Genomic DNA, 8,010 nt, shown 5'->3' on the forward strand with positions numbered 1-8,010 from the left:
TTTTGGCTGGAGTTCTGTCAACCTAACATGGTTGTCCCTTTGTCTGTTAAGAACTTTAATTAATCAAATATATGCACACATAAATACAAGACAGGAGAACCATTGACGACTTCGTAAATGCCATTTTGGATAAAATCTTCCCAATAATGAGGTTTACAAAATAAAAATAATGGAGGGGTTGTTGATGGTGAAAAAGTAGGAATCCCAGCCCGCTCAGAATTATGGAAAATTCCCAAGCAGCAGACAGCGTTCTGCACTTCTGGAAATCAGGATATCAATGGTGGATTTTTATAGGACTGAGGGAAAGCAACCTGCTCCCAAGCACTAGTCTTTGCACGCATTTGACAGTATTTTTCATCAAATGACTAAATTCCCTTAAAAAGCAGCTCACTTCATTTACCCCCATTGGCTTGAAATAGTAGGGAATTTCTGAAGGGAGATTTAACTTTTTTTTTTCTTTTTCAAGTTACTTAGAGGAAAAGCGAGCGAAAATAAAAATAAGTCATTACAGGCTGAAACAGTTAACAAGCGTCTGTTCCTTCTCCAGGCCATCTGACACTGTAGAAATTTTACAATGGTGCCACCTAATGGTTAGACACCCAAAAACTCATTTCTTTTATTTCCAAATTTGACAGCAGCAGCTTCTCCTAAGCATCTCTTTACCAGCTTTGGACACCGTCATGGCTTATTTCACTTTTGGTTATTATTTCTAGTAGAAACATAGCATTGATGTAAAAATATTGTATAGAATATATAGCATAAAAAGAGTATACAGGGGCCGGCCCGGTGGTGCAGCGGTTAAGTGCACACATTTCGCTTCGGTGGCCCCAGGTTCGCCGGTTTGGGTCCTGGGTGTGGACATGGCACTGCTTGGCAAGCCATGCTGTGGTAGGCGTCCCACATATAAAGTGGAGGAAGATGGGCACGGATGTTAGCTCAGGGCCAGTCTCCCTCAGCAAAAAGAGGAGGATTGGCAGCGGATGTTAGCTCAGGGCTAATCTTCCTCAAAAAAAAAAAAAAAAAAAGAGTATATAAAAAAGTATTTAAAATAAAACTTCCCCATCCTTTTCTCCAGACGTAGCACCCCATGCATATACAAATAAATGAATGAATGAACAAATACAAAAACACTAACATGTGTTATGTGCATGTGTGTATATGTGTTGTTGTGTGTGTGTATATATATACTATTATAAATAAATGGGATATCTTATATATTTTCTGCAATGTGCTTTTTTGCACCTTTTGCCAGTCACGAATGCATTTTTATTTAAATACATAGAGAACTATTTCATTTTTAAAAAATGGCTCCAAAATAGCTCATCATGTATGGGATTTCTTTCCAGGGTAATAAAAATTATCTGAAATTAGATTGTGGTGATGGTGTACAGCTTTGTGACTATACTAAAAAACAATGAAATGTGTACGTTAAATTTTATGGTCTGTGAATTATATCTCAATAAAGCTGTTTAACAAAAAAATATGATGTCAAAAAATATCCCATTGTAAGGAACTCCTGTAATTTAAATAACTCGCTCCTAATCAATGGGCACTTAGGCGTCTGCAGTTTTTCATGACTACAAGCAAAACTGCATGGATGCCCTACGCCTGTCTTTGCACACCTGTTGATCTAGAGGGAAGATTCTAGGTCTACACAGCTCAGCTCTGGATGCAAATACAGGAATTCTGATGTTGGCTGGTGTGGTAGAAGCCACTTCAAATTCTTCCAAGAAATAAAGGTTTTAACATGTGCTAAAGAAAATTTTCCGTTGTGGGTAGGCCCTCAGTGATCACGGGTAGGGGAGGAGGCAGAGGTGGTTTGTCTTCTGTTCTGAGGACAATCTGCCGTAGCCAGGGGTGGCTAAGCATCGTGGTCGGTGTCCCAGAGCTCCCTCTACCGGCTGGAGACTGAGGTTTCTTCCTGAGCGGTTTTTCCATCTGTGAAACAGAACTCACAGGGTTATTATGAGGATGAGGGGAGCTGGCCCATTTGATGGGCTGACCCCCGCCCCCCGCCCCCCAAGGAGGTGCTCAGTAAGTGCTAGATCTTTCCCTTTGTTCCTCAAAAGACTCTAGAGGAGAGCGCAGCAAACTCAGAGAGGCAGGAAAGATCCTGGTGAATCCATTCACAATGGAGTTCCGGAATGGTGAGCCCCACAATTAGGAAGTCACCAGCCCAGACCAGGCATGAACACCAAAGCTCACTAATCACAGTGGCGGACAGACGGAGCAAGTCTCAGGAAGAACAAGAGGACCAGTGACCAGGCGGGACCAAAAAGGACGGTGGCAGCCCCTGCAACAGGAGAGATCTGGGCAACAGCTGCAGCCAAAGCTGCAGCCTGGCCCACAGGGGAGCTGCACGGGGTGCAAGGGGGTGGCTCTGAGCTGGGGCCTCATCCCAGCTGGCCTCCCCCACTGCCTAGCTGGGGACAGGTCCAGCCTGTGATGTCCACAATGCCCCAGGCCTCTGAGTACCACCTGGGCTGACTCGAGAACCACCTGTTAATGTCCAGCCCAGAGTGGGATCCGAGCTACCATTTGCCCCCCGGGCCCGCAGCAAGGAGCGCGGAAACCCGTTACAACCTCTGCCTTCCCTGTCTGGTCCCCCTGAGGAACGGCTCAAGAAACTGGAGCCAGGACGAGGACCAACCTCAGGTCCTCGTCCCAGAGGCCCTCTTTGGGCATCTCATGGAGTTCCCCTTCCTGGCTCACTGCCCCCAGCTGTGGCTCTGCCTGTCCCATCCAGGACGAACCTGGCCCATTCCAGGTCTGTGAGCAGTGGAGACTTGCATCCAATGAGGACTGCCTTGGGAGGGCACTGTGGCGCTGGAAAGCCAGGGGCTGCGCTGAGCCGCTTGGCACTCTAACCCGAGTCACCCACTTTGAGACATAGCACCTCTCTCCGCCACCTCGGGGCCTTTCCTGGGCCCCCCACCTTGCTCAGCATATGGACAGAGCCCCCTGCTTCCCATGGCTTCTTCCACGTGATATCTGCCCGGCCCTCTGAGCCTTTCTACTTTGATGACAAGATGGCTCACCACATGCTGCTTCTGGGCTTTGGTCACATTGGCCACCCAAATCTGGGAAACACGTGCTTCCTGAATGCTGTGCTGCAGTGTTTGAGCAGCACTGGGTCTCTTCGGGACTTCTCTCTGTGAAGGGACCTCCGGCAAGAGGTGCCTGGAGGGGGCCGAGCCCAAGAGCTCAATGAAGCCTTTGCAGATGTGATTGGTGCTCCGTGGCACCCTGACTCCTGCGAAGCTGTGAATGGTGCTGGATGACGAGCTGTCTTCTGGAAACATGTTCCCTCCTTCTCTGGATACAGCCAGCAGGATGCCCACAAGTTCCTGAAGCTCCTCATGGAGTGGCTGCACCTTGAAATCAACCAATGAGGCCGCCGGGCTCCGTCAGTCTTGGCCAACAGTCCAGCTCCCTTCTCCACCCCACTAACGGGCTCTGCTAGAAGAATCTGAGTTAAGTGAAGATGACCGAGCCAACCTAACGTGGAAGTGTTACGTGGAGCAAGAGGACAGCAAGACTGTGGACCTGTTTGTGGGCCAGTTGAAAAGTTGTCTCTAGTGCCAGGCCTGTGGGTATCGTTCCACGACCTTCGAGGTTTTTTGTGACCTGTCCCTGTCCCTCCCCAAGAACAGATTCACTGGGGGCAAGGTGTCTCTGCAGGATGGTTTCAGCCTTTTCACCAAGGAAGAACAGCTGGAGTTGGAGAATGCCCCAGTGTGTGACCAATGTCGCAGAAAACATGAAGTACCAAAAAGTTGACAGTACAAAGATGCCCCCGAATCCTTGTGCTCCGTGTTAATCAATTTTATGCCTCCGAGGATCCATCAAGAAAAGTTCAATAGGTGTAGACTTCCCACTGCAGCGACGGAGCCTAGGGGACTTCGCCAGAGATGAAGCCAGAAGCCCCACAGATCAGAGTATGTCCTTTACAACTACTCCGGCGGGGTGCACTATGGCCACTACACAGCCCTGTGCCGATGCCAGACTGGTTGGCATGTCTACAATGACTCTCGTGTCTGCCTTGTTAGTGAAGACCAGGTGGCATCCAGTGAAGGCTCCATGCTGTTCCAGCTGATGCAGGAGCCACCCGGGGGCCTGTGACACCCGCTTTGAGCCCTGCCACCTGTGAAACCCTTTCAACACCCTTAAGCCCCAGGCTCCCCATTTACCTCAGAGACGTCTATTTTTGTGTCTGTTTAATCGGGGAGAGGGGAAGGGGTGGTTGTAACTCCCATTATTTTTTTTTTATTAAAAAGTACCCTTCCACCTGGAGGCCCCCTTGTCTCCCGGCCCCGTGTACAAGCTCCCCAGGCCCCTGCCTGTGTACAGCCCCAAGACCCTTTACAATCTCATTTTTTGTGAGTAAATTTATTAAGGGGAAAAAAAAAAAAAGAACAAGAGAAGGAGGGCGAGGTGAGCAGCTGGCCTGTGAACCGACCCGATCTTCCTTGAATCCTCAGCAGCCCCCTCCCTGGCAGGGCAGGGGGTCAGTGGACATCACTCCAGGGCCCAGGGAGAGCCACCTTCTCAGCAGCAGCCCAGGCCATCCTGGACACAGGACATCTGGAGGACAGGTAACCCGACAGGAGCCCCTGCCAGCCCTGCCCTGTGAGGAACCACCAAGCTGCCTCCTATAAGGACACCAGCATGACTGCATCTTAACTAACGACATCTGCAGAGACCTCAATTTCTGGATAAGCTCGCATTCTAAGCCTCTGAGTGGATATGCAGTCTGGGGGGCACTATTTAACCAAGTACAGAATCTGTGGGAACAAATAAAAAATGGAATGAATAGTGAATTGCAGCTGGGAACATCATCTGCTATGATGCCTGAGTCAGAACAGCTCAGAGTGTCTTTTTTACACTGTACAAGAAACAGTACAAATAAAATAAATGATTTCTATTTCTGGAATGGAAAACAATTTGATTGTTATAACAAAAATATGAACAGCACCCAGAAGTTGTATTGTGAATAAAGAGGGCTCAGAAATTATAATGTGGAAAGTTGAAAATGCTAAACATATTTAGTCAGGGGGCCAGCCTGGTGGCGCAGCGGTTAAGTGCGTTCGTTCCACTTCGGTGGCCCGGGGTTCCCCAGTTCAGATCCTGGGTGCGGACATGGCACCACTTGGCATGCCACGCTGTGGTAGGCGTCCCACATATAAAATAGAGGAAGATGGGCATGGATGTTAGCTCAGGGCCAGTCTTCCTCAGCAAAAAGAGGAGGATTGGCAGCAGTTAGTTCAGGACTAATCTTCCTCAAAAAAAAATAATTAATTAAAAAAATATTTAATCAGAATGGTCATCATATTCTGGCAAAGTTCATTGCTCTAATAAATTCTACAGTCTCAGTGAACAAAATAATGAAAATAATACATTGAACTTGTTCATGCAGGTATTGAAATAATAACAACTCTGGAAAATTTTAAATCACAATTGTATTTATAAAGCAAGTGAGAATATTCAGAAAATTCTATCAGAATTTTTAACACAATCTAATCTACAGTTTTAAATAATTAAGTATTTTTAGACATTAAATTAATAGAATTTCAAAAAAGAATAAAAAAGCATGGGTGTATCATTATGACCTAAATTAGCAGAACTCCTTGTTGTAAACCGTAACTATTGAAATAAGAAAACAAATTTCGGAAAATTTATAAATTAAAGCAATAAAATTTCCATCATTTTCCCCAAAGCTTCAACTATTTCCATAATATATATTTTAAAATTACTTAAAATATTGGGGCCGGCCCCGCGACCAAGTGGTTAAGTTCGTGCACTCCACTTCGGTGGCCCAGGGTTTCGCCAGTTCGAATCCTGGGCGGACATGGCACCGCTCATTAGGCCATGTTGAGGCGGTGTCCCACATGCCACAACTAGAAGGACCCACAACTAAATGTACACAACTACGTACCTGGAGGCTTTGGGAGAAAAAGGAAAAATAAAATCTTTAAAATTACTTAGAATGTAAAATCCAACACTTTGAAAATAGTTTAATTGGTTTTTGCGCATCTCTTAAAGGGGAAGGAACATCTGAAATACTATATCCAAATTCTGTTGTCACTGCTTGAGAAACATGGTTTCAATGACTCACGAAAATCTTACTGGATTTTGTACAGAGTAGGAGTACTGGACAAGGGTAGAGAGGAAATCTGGGAAATCTGGAGTTTCGGCCAAGATTTTATGAACTGCTCCTAGACCCTTTGGTTGGGTGGTGAGCGAGTGCTGTTGAGCTCCCCTCCCCCAGACTGGGCAGAGTGGCTCACCCTCTCAGGAGGACAGCTTGTCCAGAGATGCCTGGGTGGCTCTATGCAGACACCCAGCCAGGCCCAAAAGCAATGACTGAACAAGGAGGGGGTGTAAAAACCCAGCTCCCTCGCCACAAGATGGATCGAACGCCCTGGTATACAACTCACACCCCAGCTCTCCCTGTGGGGGCCGGCCGTGGGTCAGCTTCAGCTGAACCCTTATCTTTGCTTAGTTTCTTCTCCATCCTGTCCTACTTGCCAGGCTCCTTCCCTTCTCCTTCCATCATTCCCGGGGTAAAGCGCATACCCAAGAATCCCATCTCAGGCCCTGCTGCTCAGGAACCTGTCCTCAGACAGGCGGGTCTAACCCTCCGAGGTCCTCTCTGAGTGATGTAACGAAAGATGCGAATCATGTCAATCACTTGAAATATTGTCCTGATAAACTTTTTATTTACCATCTTTCATCAAATAAACGTCAGAGAGAATTAAGTAATATATCTCAAGACTTGGGAGTCGAGATAACGAAAACTGGAGGCTTTGGGACCTTGTGGGCCTACACCTGCTCAGTCGCCGTGCAAACTATGAAGTCTTGCATGTTCGTTTTAACGGAAATGGTAAAATCTTTGGAAAATGAAACATTTTATGGAGGTTTATCCTTAATGAGTGATGTTCTAACAGAGATTTTTAATACTTTTAGATTTATAAGATTAATTTGATGAATGAAAGAGAAGTGGAAGATACTATAAAAATGAAGGAATACGGCATGCTCCTTGTAAGAAAACAAAGTATCAATTCCAAGAGAAAAATGATAATATTTTAAAATAAATTATTATATGTAAATGCATTTGTTTGAGGGAAAAAGTGAAAGTAAATGATTTCTAAAGTCATTTATGTTTATTAAATCCTGACACTTTACCAAATGGTATTTATAAAGTTCTGTGGAAGGATAAATAAAATTAAACCAACGGATCAAACGATTTTTGTGACTTAGAAATGTAAGATAATAGAAATACTAGATATAGAAAATTTTCAAACAGCATTATAAGGCCTGGAAGATTTTTAAATTTTGTCATTGTTATTGTTCATCAGGGGTTGAGGATTTAAACTATGAACAATATCATTGATGGGAAGAGGAATTCTCTAATTATTGAGGCTACATGTTATCCAATGGGGCACCAATTTTCAAGGAATTCATTGGAAAATTTCAAGGCAGTTTCTCATGTCAAATGAGCCCTGTCTTGAAAGACTATCACTTCTAAATATCAACAAAATTTTGGAAATTATGAGAATGACTCAAATAATGATTTGCATGAAAATTTATATCACTCGTTAAGTAGTTTTGTAATATGGCTTGGTTTTATTTAGAGAGAGCAGGGGTGGTGGTAGAATATATTTTTAAATTTTTGATCCATGCATTGAATTGTGTATTTATATTACTCTACTGGTTGTTACATATTTTTAATAATACCTCTGTACACCTCATAGAGGTTTTGTAAGGATTAAAAGAGATTATAACTATAAAGCTTTTAGACAACAGAAAGGAATACACTAACTTTACTGTTTGTATGACTATATTTATTGGGTTTTTTTTCCTGCATTTTTTCCCCAAATGCCCCCAGTACATAGCTGTATATTTTAGTTGTGGATCCTTCTAGTTGTGGCATGTGGGACACCACCTCAGCATGGCCTGATGAGTGGTGCCATGTCCGAGCCCAGGATTGGAACTGGCGAAACCCTGGGC

The 8,010-nt window shown here is 44.7% G+C and overlaps 1 pseudogene; it reads left to right on the forward strand.

The window, feature by feature from the left end:
* Positions 1-2,454: 2,454 nt before the first annotated feature.
* On the forward strand, positions 2,455-4,122 carry LOC106835544 (ubiquitin carboxyl-terminal hydrolase 21 pseudogene; annotated as a pseudogene).
* The last annotated feature ends 3,888 nt before the right edge of the window (positions 4,123-8,010 follow it).

This window comes from Equus asinus, chromosome 13 (assembly GCF_041296235.1).
Source record: "Equus asinus isolate D_3611 breed Donkey chromosome 13, EquAss-T2T_v2, whole genome shotgun sequence".
NCBI classification, from domain to species: domain Eukaryota; kingdom Metazoa; phylum Chordata; class Mammalia; order Perissodactyla; family Equidae; genus Equus; species Equus asinus.